The 17,224-nt window shown below is 47.6% G+C and overlaps 2 pseudogenes; both read right to left on the bottom strand.

Moving 5' to 3' along the window:
- Positions 1 to 557: 557 nt before the first annotated feature.
- Positions 558 to 13,119, bottom strand: LOC148454292 (uncharacterized; annotated as a pseudogene).
- Positions 13,120 to 13,531: 412 nt separating this feature from the next.
- Positions 13,532 to 15,688, bottom strand: LOC148454293 (uncharacterized; annotated as a pseudogene).
- Between the last annotated feature and the right edge of the window lie 1,536 nt (positions 15,689 to 17,224).

A 17,224-nucleotide genomic window follows, 5' to 3' on the forward strand; every position in this document is an offset into this window, starting at 1 on the left:
TATTATATGGTGGTCACTGATGCTCTTTGTATTATAAAGTGGTCACTGACGTTCCCTGTTTTATACTTTCTGTATTGTATGGCAGTCACTGTGTTGATGTGAATTGTATGACTGGTACTGAGATGCTCTGTGGTGGGTGATGTGGTGTATTGAAGGCAGCGTTATTTACCTTTGAGTCCTTAGACTGGGGGGTACCAAAAAGAAATCTTCACCATGCAGAGGAGAGGGGGGTTTTTATGTAATGGAGAATTTTTAGGTCCCTTCTAAAGCTGTGGAGACTGGTGAACATACCTCCCATTATGTCCAGGAGACTCCTGAATCTAGGGTGGCTCTCCTGGGTGCCTGAAAGAATAGGCAAGTCTCCCACAGGCCCATGGATGCTGCTCACTTCCCGAATGTGCAGTCTGATTATGCGATTTGCGCTGAATTGCAGTTTTGCATAGCGTGGGTGGGTTTGCTACTCAGCAAAGAGCAGCAATGGCTGAAACTCTGGAACAAGCACCTGCTTTGATGGCAGCCGCTCCCAAGTGGGTTGCAGACTCTTTGATATGTTCCAACTAGGGAGTAAGATTAACCCTAGGAGTATTAGATCGAAGGTCATCAATAATAAGATCCAACAAATTTTCCATGACTTTGCTCACCCGAGCTGACATGAGAATAGGTCTTAGAGTAGACACTGCAACCACATAAATCCATTTCAGACTAGTTTTGATTTTACAGTCAGAAGTCACCTTAAGAGAATACGAATCCAGTACAGGAATAGTAGTTCATTTGTACAACCTAGAGACAGAAGAATCCTCCAAGGGTGGGGAATCCCACTTAGATCTGTCACTGGAAGGCAGTGGAAACAGAGATTACATCATTTGAAATTTTTAAATTACATTCCGGGTGCACCCATGCTGCGGATAACAGGAAGAGGAAGGAAAAGTAACCAACTACTTACACTTATGTATGGGGTCAGAATGTCCACTTCAACTAATCCCCCTACTCCATTTCCCTGCTACACACTATCCTTCCCCTATACAACAAAAAGAGAATCCAGGTTGTAATGCAAACAATTAAGTACAGTAGGTCTTCCTGAACAATTTGTTACCATCTGGTACCTTATTTCTAAACCTAAAAAACTGCTAGACTTCCTGTGTGCATCTAGTGCTCAGGCTGCGTATACCATCTGTCAGGACTTTGACTATTTCAGTACATAAAGATAAACTAGACTTGCCGAAGTTCCATTGTGGTTGTTGGAGGATCTATCCTGGTTGCTGGCGTTCATCACATGCAGTGTGCAGGGAGTTAAAGTGATCATCTGTTTCTTAGGTGTCGTCAGGTTGTTGGATTCCTTGATTGCTTATTATTCCAAACCTGATTCTATTTGGGTCACATGTTCTGAACTTCCTATGGATCACGGACCGCTAGTATAAAGCCTGTTACTAACTGTGTCTCATTGTCTGTCCAACATTACTTTCAGGTCTTCCTTGGACTCCTGCCAGATCCCCGCTGTACCTGGTGTATGCTGTGGACCTCGCTACATTCCTGCTTGTGTTCCTGTTCAAGTTCTGATACAGGTTATCAGCTGCACTACAGAGCTCAGCATTGCTATTGTCTTTCCATTGTTATCCTGCTCTATTACTACTATTCCATTCTACGCTACACTATTTGGTTTACTTGTTATTATTGACTCATACGGACACTGGGGTTACTTCTTCTACAGTTGTCAACTGCACAATTACAGTCTATCTTTACTGGAACCCCATTACACCGCAAGGTTCCACCCTGCTCCGGACCTTCATCCTGCTGCAGGGCTCAACCCTGTTCCGGATCTCCATCACATCTCAGGGCTCAACCGCGTTCCGGACCCTCATCACGTCTCAGGGCTCAACGCAATTCCAGACCTTCATTACATCTCAGGGCTTAACCTCTTTCCAGATCTTGTTACATTTCAGGGCTCAACCCTGTTCCGGACCTCCGTCATGCTACATAAATCAACCCTGTTATTGACCTCCATCCTATCCTGACGCTCTAGCCTCATGTCGGACTCGGGGTTTCACCCCACAACAGTTCAGTGTGTACTTCGAACTTTGATTCTCACAGGGGCATACCCCTGCATCTGTTAGTGCACGTCATGAACTTTGTGTTATTGAGATTTAGGGCCTCATTCAGAGGCGGTCGTAGGATGCAAGCGGTCGCTCAGTAATAGGGCGGCTGCTTGCATCTTGAACGGCTGCCTCCATGTCGGTCGTTAGGCTGTGGGTTAACACCCACAGCTCTAATGACCGCTAAGGGAGATGGTCACGATGGTCAAGACCATCGCGACCATCGGGGCTTACGATGAGACCCTAGGGTAGGGTCTCGTCAACCTTAAGCCCCAGGGAGCTTCCTGCTGTTTGAGCAGGAAGCTCCCCACTGACATCACTGATGATGTCAGTGGGGACGCCCACAAAACGGCAAGCGTTCCGAAAGGAACGCCTCCGTTTGGCCGGGCACACCCCCTGCCCACCCAGCAAACGAAGCGAGCTGTCAATCAAGATCGACAGCTCGCTCAGTCTGCTTCGAGCCCGCTAACGATGGGTGATCCGTCGTTAGCGGGGGCTCGCGCATGCGCACGACGGAGACTGCTCCGTCGTGCGCATGCCCTGTGGACCAACATCGAGTCGGTTGCGAGCGCTCAGCGCTCACGACCGACTCTGAATAAGGTCCTTAATGTGGAACTTTGCCATACAGTTTTTGTTCTTGAATAAATTCTATTTGCTTTTATTTCGTGCCAATGATATTTCATGAAAAGGTAATTCCTAAAACCACCTCAGTTTATACTACCTAGTAAGCCTGACTCTTCCCAGGAGTCTCAAGTGTTTGTAGCCGTGACACCATCGCAGGGGCTTAATTATGCACGCCCCTGTAACGACATCCAAACGCACTGGCACGCCTGCGTTTCTCTGAACACCGTCAATTTGGAGCGAAAAGCCATTCTCTGCAAAACTTTTTCACCGATGACGTCATTTTCGCATTTATCATTTATCCCCTTATTCAATTGTAGCATCTTTTCGCCGGTGCGAAAACGTAATGCAATGTAATAGGCGAAAAAGTTTCGCCTATGATTACCTGGCGGAAAAAAGTGCAGCATTGCGGTTTTGGGGTGCGGAAACCATTCTGCACCCTTTGTACACCCCCCATGACGCTAACTGCGTCAAAAAACTCTTAAAAAAACAACACAAAAGGACACCCCAAAAAAGCACTTTGAAAATGTGGGTAAAAAAGTTCAAACTGGGGGTACAAATTCAAAAACTAGCAAAATAGCCTTTGGGGGGGGGGTCTGCAAGTATGGGGGAGGTGTTTGTTGATTACAGGTGTTTGGTGAAGGTGCGTTTTGTGCATTTTAATGCATGCATCCATTTTCATGTACCCCAAATTTGATGGGACTACTAATTTTTCCCCAAAAAAACTGTGGTAAATACTATTCTTCACCACTTGCTCAAAGACGCTAAGTAGCACCTATTGAGACCATTTAAAACCCCAAATACATTTACCAGGGCTATTTGGGGGTGCCCATAGTCAGTGGCAGGCTGGGGCAGGGTGCCATGTGCCCCCCGGGCCGCAGCGTCATGCGGGCCGCGGGCTGGTGCAGTCTGTGTCACTGTGACACAGACTGCACCGCGTGTGTAGCGCTGACCGGACGGAGTCTGGTCAGCGCTACACAGCACAAACACACAGCCGCCGGAGCCGGCAGCTGTGTTTGCTGTAATCAGCAGCCGCTGAGAGTCTGTCAGACTCTCATCGGCTGCCGCTGCTCCCACTGCGGGAGCCATCTTCCGGCTCCCGCAGTGGGTAATGGGAGAGCCGTCGTCATGACGACATCTCTCCCATAATGCAAAGTGGCCAGAGGAGCCGGTGGAAGCGTCGGGACCAGGAGCGGGAGTTTCAGGTAAGTGTTTTTTCTTTTTTCTTTTATTAAGTCTCTCTCTCTACGAGGGGGGGGGGGCTACTGGGGGCACTACCAGGGGGGGATTACTATGGGGGCACTACCAGGGGGGGGATTTCTATGGTGGCACTACCAGGGGGGGATTACTACTGGGGGCACTACCAGGGGGGGGATTACTATGGGGGCACTACCAGGGGGGGGATTACTACTGGGGGCACTACCAGGGGGGGGATTACAATGGGGGCACTACCAGGGGGGGGATTACTACTGGGGGCACTACCAGGGGGGTGGATTACTACTGGGGGCACTACCAGGGGGGGACTACTACTACTGGGGGCACTACAAGGGGGGGACTACTACTACTGGGGGCACTACAAGGGGGGGACTACTACTACTGGGGGAACTACAAGGGGGGACTACTACTACTGGGGGCACTACAAGGGGGGGCTACTACTGGGGGCACTACAAGGGGAGGGGACTACTACTAGGGGCACTGCATAGGGGGGAGGGGACTACTACTAGGGGCACTGTGAGGGACCACTGCTGGGGGCTCTATATAAAGGGCAATACTGGGGGTACTGCATAGGGGGGAGACTACAACTGGGGCCACTATTTAAGGGACATTGCATAAGGGTTACCACTATTGGGGGCACTGCATGGGGGGGTGGACTGCTACTGGGGGCACTGCATAGGGGGTACCACTATTGGGGGCACTATATAAGGGGCTTACTACTGGTGGCACAAGGGGCACTGAACAAGGGGGACCACTACTGGCGGCACTGCATATGGGGGATCACTACTGGGGGCACTACTGGAGGCCTGCATAAGGGTGTTATCTCCTGTGGCACACGGGGGCACTGCATATGGGCACTACGACAGGGGGCTGCCCCTAATCTTTATTTTTACCTTACATTAATCCCATATGGACCCACCTCCTCCCTGAAACACTTGAGGGGGGGGCGGCGCCGTAGCACGCACGTTCTTCGGGCACCCTGGCTACACGCTACTCCTCTGCCAGGGCCGCCTGCATGCATTTGCCCCCCAGGCTAAAAGTTGCCAGCCAGCCCCTGCCCATAGTGAACCCCCATGTCTGAGCATCTTTTGGGGGGTGTCAGGCTGATTTCCACAAAATGACAGGATTTTTTGCTGTTTTCGTTTTCTACGGGTCCCGTTTTCACCGATTTGGAATTGAATATGGGGATACGCAGGGACGTGCGCGATAAGTTTTCGACCTGAAAACCTCCGATGACGGCGAAAGTCCGGCAACGGACTTTTCACTTCTAATTGATTTATGCCTCTTAATGTTGAGTTGATCATTTAAACTTGCTCGTGAAATGGTTGGTATCTGGTGAATCGCTTTATCATACAGTAGTTACAGTCTTTCTTTAAATGCCACATTGTGTAAAATTCCATTGCGTTACCAAATGACTAGTTTCACCTCTCAGTACCCCCCCCCCCCCCCTCCCAACCCCACCAATTGGCTATATTCATCTGGTCTCTGTGATGACTCCCTGAGGTAGAATATATTTCGTTACAATACTTATAACAGATAAAATACAAGGACAACAAGTGCTAGAAAATTTATTGTTTTATTTTTATTTTACTCACAATAATAAACATGGTGCATATGAATTACAATTACAAGGTATTTTATAACATCTTTATGGTGACAATCTGACATTAAAAACAAGAACATAAAAATACTGTTTTCCGTAATAACGATGACTAGTAATTACATCTATAAGGTGCTATAATAAATACACAAATTGGTCTTAGGATACCATTTAGAAGCAATAATGGAGCTGGTGGTATGTCCTAGTTCAGGGTCATTCAACATGTAGCCCTTCAGCAGATGTGGAACTTCCCATTAAAGCATGGCCCGCCACCGGTTTTATATTAGAACATGCAAAACAGATATACATATACATTAATTCCCCCTGGTAGTGCCCCCAGAAGTAATCCCACCCTGGTAGTGCCCCCACAAGTAATCCCCCCTGGTAGTGCCCCCCCCCAGAAGTAATCCCCCCCTGGTAGTGCCAACAGAAGTAATCCCCCCTGGTAGTGCCCCCAGAAGTAATCCCCCCCCTGGTAGTGCCCCCAGAAGTAATGCCCCCCTGGTAGTGCCCCCAGAAGTAATCCCCCCCCTGGTAGTGCCCCCCCCAGAAGTAATCCCCCCCTGGTAGTGCCAACAGAAGTAATCCCCCCCTGGTAGTGCCCCCAGAAGTAATCCCCCCCCTGGTAGTGCCCCCAGAAGTAATCCCCCCCCTGGTAGTGCCCCCAGAAGTAATCCCCCCCCTGGTAGTGCCCCCAGAAGTAATCCCCCCCCTGGTAGTGCCCCCAGTAGTCCTAATAAAAATAAAAAAAAACACTTACCTGAAACCCCGCTCCTGGTCCCACCGCTGCTATCAGCTCCTCCGGCCGCTTTGCATTATGGGAGAGACGTCGTCATGACGTCTCTCCCATTACCCACTGCGGGAGCCGGAAGATGGCTCCCGCAGTGGGAGCAGCAGCAGCCGATGAGAGTCTGACAGACTCTCAGCGGCTGCTGATTATACCAAACACACAGCTGACGGCTCCGGCGGCTGTGTGTTTGGCAGTGTGTAGTGCTGACCGAACTCCGTCCGGTCAGCGCTACACACGCAGTGCAGCTGTGTCACAGAGACACAGTCTGCACCGCGGCCCGCATGGTATGCTACTCAGCTGCGTACCATGCGGGAGAACCGGCATCACTCGAGTATAAGCCGAGGGAGAGCTTATTCAGCACAAAAAATGTGCTGAAAAACTCGGTTTATACTCGAGTATATACGGTACTTCCAGGCCCCCATTACCTATGGGACACATATACATAAGCTGCACAAAAATATTTTCCAGATTTGATACAGAACATACTGTATTAACCAACCCCACCACACAACATTACTTCATAGAATATCCTCATAATTAAACATGGAGCCTCACAACACAATCAATTATAGTTTTTCTCTCTCTCTCTCTCTCTCTCTCTCTCTCTCTATATATATATATATACACACACAGTATATGTATATTCTTGTGTGGGTTAGTTCCATTAATAATAGAGACTCTTAAAAATTTGAAAAGCGCATACCCATACACAACCATCAAGACCCTGCATCCACCATGAGTCCCTGCAACAACACTGACATATGCAGTATCAAACATAGCCAGTCAGCTGGGAGACAGCAGAAGGGACCATCCCCAATGCACCTTTGAGAAGCTACCTAAGGGGGTCAGTCAGACCCGGTCGCAAGCGTTGCCCCACTGGGCATGCGCATGTCGGAGCCGGCTTTGACATGCGCATGCGCGAGACCCGGCTAGCGACGGGCGCTCCGTGGCTAGGGGTCTTGCACCAAACGGAGTGGGCTGTCGATGGTGAGTGACAGCTTGCTAGGTTTGGTGGGCGGGCAGGGGGCGTGCCCAGCCAAACGGAGGCGTTCCAGGTGGAACGCTTGCCGTTTGGGGGCGGCCCCACTGACATCATTGCTGATGTCAGTGGGGAGCTTCCTGCTCGATCAGAGCAGGAAGCTCCCTGGGGCTTGCGAGTGCCAAGACCCAACCTTAGGGTCTCATCGCAAGCCCCGATGGTCGCGATGGTCTTGCCCATCATGACCATCACCCTAGTCAGTCGCTAGAGCAGTGGGTGGTAACTCACAGCCTAGCGATCGACCAGAAGGTGGCACTTAAAAACGTAAGTGGCCGCCCTCACTCAGAGCGATCGCTTGCAGCAAGCGATCGACAGTGAATGGGGTCCTAAGTGAGTAAGGAACAGCACCAATCACAGTGACATCATCCTTGAAAAAGGCAAGACTGCTGAAAAGCGTTGTGAGAACATAACATACGAGTTATCCTCTCTCCAGCCAAAGAGATAGTCACCTCACCTATTGCAGGACTTGCAAGATGTGATCTCTAGCCGGAGACCCAGAAGCTGAGCTGGACTCATGTACAACGCTGGACCTATCTAGAAGCCCAACAGAGGATAGAATGGAAGACACCTACATATCACTTACCGATAAGTGTGATCACACACTGCCGCTGCCGCAGATACTATTTCCACACACCCGCATTCATACCAGGACATGCAATAGAACTATAACAATGCATCTGTTAGGATCTGGGTTTGTTGTGGACCCGGGGTGGTAATAGGAGCTTGCACCTGAACAGATTTAAATTGAAAAGTGGGTTTTTTAATGGGTGAACTTGTAGACATGTACGCAGATAAAATAAAGTCCAGAATATTAACAGGATGGTGATTATTAGAAATTGTAGAGAAGTATGTATAGGTAATGTCCAGGTAGTGGCAGAACTAATAAAAGTCTTTGTAATCCAAAAGGTCACTGCAAAGCTGCAGACAGGAAAACAGTTACTGATTGATACTGGTGAGGTGAAATCCAGAGAGGTTATAGAGTAATTGGATTAGCAGCAGCTGATGAATTGAATGGAGAGTTGTATGGAGACGGCTCAGTGTAGAATCAGAAAGATAGGTAACTGGAGGCAGTGTAGGTACAGGGTTAACTGCACACTCAGGTTCTTAGGCAGAGAAAGAGTAGATAGAAGGTGTAGGATGATTCCAGCAGGAGACTGGAAGCAGGCAGGGTGATGTAGGCTGCTGGGAAGCTGGGATTAAGCAAAAGCACAGGTTAGCACTCAAACAAACAGGTTTTTAGGAGCACAGGATCTCTCTCACAGCATGCGCTGTGAAACACATTGCACTGGCAACTATTGAAAGCTCTCAACTCCCTTAAGTACCCAGTACAGAATCGTGATAGGCCAGAGAGAACATGTGACATTTCAGGACTGGAACAGCTAACTCACATGACCATACCAGAGTGGAATGGAAACACCACCAGGCCTACCCTAGCCAGAATGACACAGTGCCCGCGGAACACTTTGCACAGCCAACGTCCACAAGACACCATCCCCTCCGCCGGAAGTACCACGCCACAGCGCCCTCACAGGTAATACCAGTCGTCCCCTATGCTGAGAAACCCTGGTCGTGACAGCATCATTGACCACCAGTCAGGGCCATAGTAACCACTAGTCACATCAGAGGAATATAGCCCAAGCTGTAAGAAAGGGTTTCCTAAAGACTTACACTTCTCCTCATATCTATCGGGGGCCCTGATTACAAGATGGAATATACCTGTCCACCTCAGATATACAAAGGCAGGGAGGTAATTCCTAAAAGGAAATTAGTAGAATAGCAACAAAGTGTTTCAAAAGCCGACTGTAATCAATAAGGATCATTTATCCAGTAACATTCTGGTATTCATTCATATAGTCAACACAACTGCAATACTTACTATATACTCTGCCCTTTATTACAGCAACCTACCCACAATGCAGCGCTGGATCTTCACCAATTAAATGTTACCAATGTAAAAACTGTGGCAGGCCATGCATGGGTGTCTAGTCCCACAGCAGCGTAGGGCCACATGTCGAATACACCTTGCTTTAATTTTTTCAGATGTTTCAGATTCATACGGTCATACTACTATTTGTACTATTAAAAATAAATGCTGTCCGTTGACCAATATTTTAATCTGAATCTGTAAGAACTACCGCTGGACCTAAGCCAGGCGGATGAAATATCGAAGTCGGATGGTAATACCCCTAACCCTCCCTTAGGGGTGCCTGACCCTAACCTCCCCCCCCCTAGTGCCTAACCCTAACCTCCCCCCAGGGGTGCCTAACCCTAACCTCCCCCATAGCGCCTAACCCTAACCTCCTCCCCTAGTGCCTAACCCTAACCTCCCCCCAGGGGTGCCTAACCCTAACCTCCTCCCCTAGTGCCTAACCCTAACCTCCCCCCAGGGGTGCCTGACCCTAACCTCCTCCCCTAGTGCCTAACCCTAACCTGCCCCCTAGTGCCTGACCCTAACCTCCCCCCATACTGCCTAACCCTAACCTCCTCCCCTAGTGCCCAACCCTAACCTCCCCCCATAGTGCCTAACCTCCTCCCCTAGTGCCTAACCCTAACCTCCCCCCATAGTGCCTAACCCTAACCTCCTCCCCTAGTGCCTAACCCTAACCTCCCCCCAGGGGTGCCTAACCCTAACCTCCCCCCATAGTGCCTAACCCTAACCTCCTCCCCTAGTGCCTAACCCTAACCTCCCCCCAGGGGTGCCTAACCCTAACCTCCTCCCCTAGTGCCTAACCCTAACCTCACCCCATAGTGCCTAACCCTAACCTCCCCCCAGGGGTGCCTGACCCTAACCTCCTCCGCTAGTGCCTAACCCTAACCTGCCCCCTAGTGCCTGACCCTAACCTCCCCCCATACTGCCTAACCCTAACCTCCTCCCCTAGTGCCCAACCCTAACCTCCCCCCATAGTGCCTAAACCTAACCTCCTCCCCTAGTGCCTGACCCTAACCTCCCCCCATAGTGCCTAACCCTAACCTCACCCCATAGTGCCTAACCCTAACCTCCTCTCCTAGTGCCTAACCCTAACCTCACCCCATAGTGCCTAACCCTAACCTCCTCCCCTAGTGCCTAACCCTAACCTCCCCCCGGGGTGCCTAAACCTAACACCCCCTTTCCCTAGCCTAAACCTACCCCTCCCGGGGGATGCCTCACCCTAAGTCCCCCCGGGAGTCCCTAATCCTAACTCTCCCCTCTCCACCCGCGGCTAAGTGCTCCCGACACCCAGCTTACCTACGATCGGGTGTCGGGATTTCGGCGTGAAGCTGATGATAGGCGTCGGTATTTACACGCCTATCAGTCCCATGCTGGGATTTCCCAGTAGGCATTTCGACTGCTGGCTTCCTGACTACATCCCATTTTAATCAAGAAGTAGTTTTTATTTTAATGGTAAACCATCAAAACTGTAATAAACAATGCTATAAGAATAAGCAATCATCCATATTCAAACAACAAAACATTATGCGCCTGATATTTCACATCCAAAAACATGATGTATAATGTATGCATGCAGTAAAGGTACGCAGGTCATGTTTCCATAAAGCTCATCTCTGTATCTTATTTAAAAATGAAGGATATTCCTAATTTAGGGCCTGATTCAGAGCCGCTCGTAAGCGGCCGCTCGTTCGTTCCGAGCGATGTTAGCCCAACTGCGCATGCGTACGGATCGTTATACGCATGCGCTAACCAGTCAGTGCGGCCGAAATTCATGTGCTCGCAAAATAGCGAATGCCTGCTATTTTGAGTGACAGAAAGAGGCGTATGTGGGTGGTAACGGGGGAAGGTGCTTGAAAATGGGGAGTGGAGATCCGAACGCAGGCGTGCTTAAAGGTCAAAACGGGCGTTTTATGGGTGTGCATAATTAATACAGCAGCGTCAGCGACCACGTCACTGGGTTATTTTATAGCCAGAACTGCTCGCAAAATTGTGGTAGCAAACACCAACCCCAAGAATAGCGAGCAGTTCATACGCTGGTCGATGTACTCGATTAATCTAAAAAATAGCGGACATGACGTAGGATGCGAGCGGCCAGGGGGCGTATTTTTCCAAAAAACGAACGCAAGTTTTGTTCGCTCGTTCAGACCTAGAGGCGTGAACAGACCGCAAACAGCGAACGGTTCATTTGAATAGCCACCCCTAGTTTTTGAACGAACGAACGCAAATAGCGAACGGCTCTGAATGAGGGCCTTAACCTTTACGTTTCAGCATATTGTATGTGGCTATGTAATAAAAACCTGCTCCCTGCTTATCTTTTACTACCTGTACATTTGGGACAGTAGAATTCTTGGTTGTTACACATGTGGCACGTTTTGTTAGGACAACACATGTGGAATGACACCAAATATTACAAGTATTACACTGTACCATGTATGCAGTTGGCCTATTGATATTACAGAGGCAATTCAATGTCATTTCTATTTTATTTACTAACCAATTTATGTGTTTTTTTTTCAAGTTTACATGAGGGACCATCGAAATCTTTCTCTCTTCTATACATTGGATTAAGGGCCTGATTCAGACCCGGATGCTATTTGTGTCCGCTCGCTGGCTAAAAGGGGCTGGCTATTTAAATCATGTGCTCTCACTTCGTCGTGTAAAGCCGCCCACTAAGTAATAGCGAGCGTCCGCATTATGCGCTCGCATTTGTATAAAGACGCCCCTTTGCCACTCGCACCACACATCATCTCCGGCAGTTCAATGATTAATCGGGAACATCGAGAGCCATCGGAGCTGCTCGCAGCGCTTGTGGTAGCCATTTCCCACCACAACATTGCGAGCAGTTCTGGCTCAAATACAACCCAGTCACGTGTGTAATGACTCTACTTTGCTAATTATGCACGCCCATTAAACTCCCTTCTGATGGTCGGGCACGCCTGGGTTCGCACAACCACACCCCCATTTTTAAGCACCTTCCCGTTACCACCCACAAACAGCACTATCTGTCGCTCAAAATAGCGGCCCGACTGCGGGCTACGGGTGAGCAATTTCTGAACGCAATGACTGGTTTGCGCACGCGCATTACAACTCATACGCATGCACCGATTGCGAAAAATCGCTCAAAGTGAGCGAGCGCGCGCAGCATAGCATCCGGGTCTGAATCAGGCCCTTAGTGTGCTCTCATTGCAGTTTGCAGAAAACACATACAATTTAATTTCAAGCCATTCGCTAGGCCGACAGCATTGGCAATGGTAAATGCACCGCAATCATTGAAACCGGTTAGTTTCTGGCAACACACCAAATTAATTAGAAGAACACTATATTCTCCACTAAACTGCGGAGCATACAAATGTATCATTTGTTTTATTAGAGTGTCTTCACATAATCGATGTTACTAATGAGTCGTAAATAGGGACTGATTTATTTCTTTAAAATTAGAAATTGACAGATGTTTATGATGTTGTCATCCAGTCACTCATCTCGAGCTATTGCTTCTGTCGGCAATGTTTAATTTAATTCCATTTATAATGGTCCATGCGGTGTTTGAATCATTAGTAATATTTTCAAAAATTACTACAGGCTGCCAAACATCTTCTTATATCTGCCTTTGTGCCCACCCTATGTCCTGCCTCACGCAGGATTTTTAGGTTTACCATATTTTCTTTTTGGAATCTGCTCTTTATTTTCCCAGCTCTTAGCTGTTGTGTTTTCTTCTATCCAGGGGAATATTTATAATGGGTGCAGGGTGTGCGGGGAACATGGGCCCCTGGGTCCACGCACCGCACACCCTGCACTCTTAGTATTACTTACCTCTCCGGAGTCCGACGTTGGCATGGGGTCCGGCGCTGTGAAAACTACTGGAAAATGGCTGCCATGGCCATTTTCCCGGTGACCAGCGCATACTCTATAGACTCTGGGTGCACTCTAGTGCCCAGAGTCTATAACTCTGGCGGTGGCCGTGCACAGCTCAGTGCGCTGCCGGCCACCGGACAGAGAGGAGGGGGCCTGTGTCGGAGACTGCACACGGGCCCCCTTCTCTCTAGAAGCGCCCCTGCTTCTATCAGTGGTGATCCTTGGTCTATTGGTATATAGATTGTAAGTTTGCGAGCAGGGCCTTCCTACCTATATATCTGTCTGTTATTACCCAGTTTTGTTCTATTAATGTTGACAATTGTAAAGAGCAACGGAATATGCTGCGCTATTTAAGAAACTGTTAATAAATAAATAATACATATTGGTTTGTGATTCAGCATTTCTTCAATGAACTAATTTTAGTTTCCAAAATTGACAGATATGCTTCACCTTATATCAGATAGACTGTTTCTATATCACGTTTAAAGTTCTGTACGCAATTTCTAATTAATCTTTTTCTTTTTGATATTCTTCGTGGAGTAAAATCTGAATGTTCAGAATGTTTCTATGTATGTATTAATGTATTAATGCAACCGGCAGAGAGGTCTTCACATGCGCTGGTATCTCTTTCACAATCGTCATAAAAACAGTCCATGTCCAGTATAAACAACTGATGATTTGAGTACGGTGGTTTCAGTTTTTCCCTTCCCCACCCCTCGACAAACCAACACGTGCTTCCATGGCAAGAGAAATTTTCTCCAATCTAAACAAGTACATTCTGGGTAATCGCCTCCCAGATTAACAGTGTAAAACTGGTCTTTATCAAACTCACTATTCATTTTGAAAATACCTTTGTCTATATTTATACATGTAATATGTTGTTCTTCAAGATTGCTCGATAATCTCTTCAACATATGGCTTACAAAATAACCTGGTCGATTTTCACTCAGTTTCACTCCTGGCCTCTTCAGATGAAGGATGGCCCTGTGGAAAAAGTCCCACCAATAGTTCACCTTCCTGGAAGGTTCGTTTCTTCCTCTTGTGGTTTGTTCTGTACCACCCCAGAACACTTGTTAGAGAAATGCCCCAAGAAGTTGGGAAAAGGCCTAGTCAGGACCTGGGCTAGGTACTTATTCAGTAAAAAGTTTCCCTGAACCCAAACTTTTCTTGGTACCTATCATCTTCAGTACCCTCAAGGGCAAAACCAAAGTACAAGCATTTATTGATTCGGGGGCAGTCGGCAACTTTATTTCTGTGAACCTTGCCAAAAACAATTGTCTCCAACTTTACAAACTACCCCACCCAAAATCTCTTATTTCCGTGGATGGGGTAAGATCCCACATATTTTTATCCCACAGGGTACTACTGCTACTCGCATGCAAAAAAGGAACCACTCACACTGAACCCATCTCCTTTTTGGGCCTGCCACAAGCCATCTATTAAATTTAGGGCTTCCATGGCTATGTCTGTACTCACTCAGACTGGACTGTTCATTGTCAAAGTATGGGGGTCCAAGTGGTTAAGAGAAACCCCATGACACTATGCCACTCTGAGGTCACCACAGCCCTACCCTCCCACTTCTCTGAATTCTCGGATATCTCTGATAAACAGAGAGCGGAGTAGATGACACCTCACTGGGAGGGCCATCAACCTGGTTCCAGGAAAGTCCCCACCCAAGGAGTGGGTTTTCCCACTCTCATTGCCAGAGACCCAGGCGATGTCAGACTACATTCATGAGAACCTGGCGCAGGGCTTTTCAAATGACACACCAGAGCTGGGTTCTTCTTCATAGCCAAGAATAAGCTGGTACTTTTCCAGGACTTTTCCTATAAAGTTGTGATGAGGTGGAGAGTTTCCCCAATTTGTGACTCTTTATAATGCTGACTTCCACTTTGTTTTTCTCTATCCTGCAAAGTTGTGGCTAATGGGTAGCAGTAGCCTCCATCATTAGCGAAAACCTTTGTGGATTATTTTCCTGTAGCTTCTTCCTCGCCAGCTGCCTCTGCAGACTGACCGTGATTATGGAATATCTTTATGTTGTACCTATACTACTTTGCCTTTTCAGGACATGCTGACTGGGTCTGTTGCAGGGGCCTCCTGCTTCTTTTGTTGTCTCCCCCTCCCCTCTCTCCTTACCCTTTTCTTCTCTATATTTTATTGTTTTGGCAATTTTAGATCTTTGTAAGTTCAGAAAAATATGTAGAACTGCTTTACGTTTTCCATATGGTTACTACTGCTTTTGTTAATGTTGAGTTTCCATGTGTGAGTAATTTTTGTTATATTCTCCACCTGCTCGCTGGGATGTGGACAGTTGCTGGTATTATGTTGTCATAATTGGTGTTGGCTGATTCATCTTCCAGTGTCCACACCTCCACTTACATGGGCCATGGGGGGTTTACAACATCTTAAAAGGATTGATCCTGATGTGGCCGTATTACCGGAGACATGCTGGAAACAGGGTGACCTCAATGTTCTCAGAAACTCTTAGATTGGGACTTACAAATCGGACTTCTTTAATTCCAAGAAGGATGGAAAGGTTATAGACACTCATTAACAAGGGAGGCACATTTCTTTTTATTAAATTGGAGGTGAACTATTTACAATAGCTAAGTTACACCTACAGCGACTCATAATGCCATCTTTTCTGTGGTTTATACTGTGCTTCCAGATTGGCATTAAGGTCACCACAAAGCTCTGCCCACTTTGTCTTCTACTATGGATTGATCTGGAGTGACATGTAGGTGGCGGGGCGGCACACCATCTGCACTTATTTTACTGGTATATTTCCTTTGTTTGGTAGACTCCTGGAATTACCAAAATCCGTAATCCTGAGAATATACTTTCTATTCTCATCATATTTCCACTAGGATAGATTATTGGCTAATCTCTGCTGCTCTGGTTCCCAGGTTCCAGGAATCTCATATTTATCTACTCCTAAGGTCTCATCATTTAATTAGAGATTTTATACTTATAGTCATCCCCAGACTTCAAACTATATTTAGAACAATTTTTAAGTTATATAAATGATAATATTACACATTTGGATGGGGTTGGGTATGATATCCTGGTGCCTGAATAGCCGCCGGATGATATACTAACACCGGAAGCCTGATCATGAGATCCCGATGGGCACGTAAGTATACTAACCCTACCCCTCTCCCCCTCCTAATCCATCCTTGGTGGTGCCTAACCCTAAATCCCCCCGGGTGTGCCGAAACCTAACCCCTCCTCCCCCGTGGCTAAGAGCTAAGACCATTGTTCAGGAAGCCGTCTGTTGAGATTTGGTGTTGGGACCTATACGGGTGTTGGGATTTTGATGCCTATCTTTAGTCCCGAGTCAGGATTTAGACCCTGGGATTTAGACAGGCGCCTTCCCGGCCGTCGGTATTTCAACTATATCCGTTATGGATGACCTTAATTTATTCTGGGCAGCCTCAAAGCCGGCTTTACGGGGCCAGATTATAGCCTATGTCTCACACATACAACAATACCTAGTGCGGTGATTTCAGCAATTGACTGTGGCTTTATCAGAATCATATGCTCACCTGCTGAAGACTGACACTGACATTAGCAACCAGCTTTATACTGACACAAAGCAACTTTACAACACTCCGTGTACTGCACGTGCCCAATATGATTGAGATGATCAGAAGCACTGTTATTTCCGCTGGGGCAATAAGGCAGGTAAACTCTTGACCAATATCGTTCATAGCCACTGCACTCCCTCCAATATTTTATCTGTTAATAAATCTTTCCGTCACCTTCATAATGCTTCAGACATAGCGGCTGCCTTTGTATAGTACTATGCTGATCTCTATACCACATCAGCAGTTGACCCTACTCTTAGCAGTCTATTCCTTAGGGAGCTGGGACTTCCCACTCTCTCAGACTAGGGATTAATTTACGTCAATCGTGACGGAGCAGGAACTTTCCACCACTATACGGTCCTTGACCAATGGAAAATCATCCAGCCCTGCCAGTCTAAGAGCCGAAGTTTATGATTCCCCCCCCCCATGTAATTCCTCATTTGACCTCTCTATCCTATTCAATCTTAGAGTGGAATGGTTCCCCAGTGGACTTTAATAGA

The sequence above is a fragment of the Taudactylus pleione genome, unplaced genomic scaffold (genome assembly GCF_031769625.1).
Source record: "Taudactylus pleione unplaced genomic scaffold, aTauple2 ptg001014l, whole genome shotgun sequence".
NCBI lineage: Eukaryota > Metazoa > Chordata > Amphibia > Anura > Myobatrachidae > Taudactylus > Taudactylus pleione.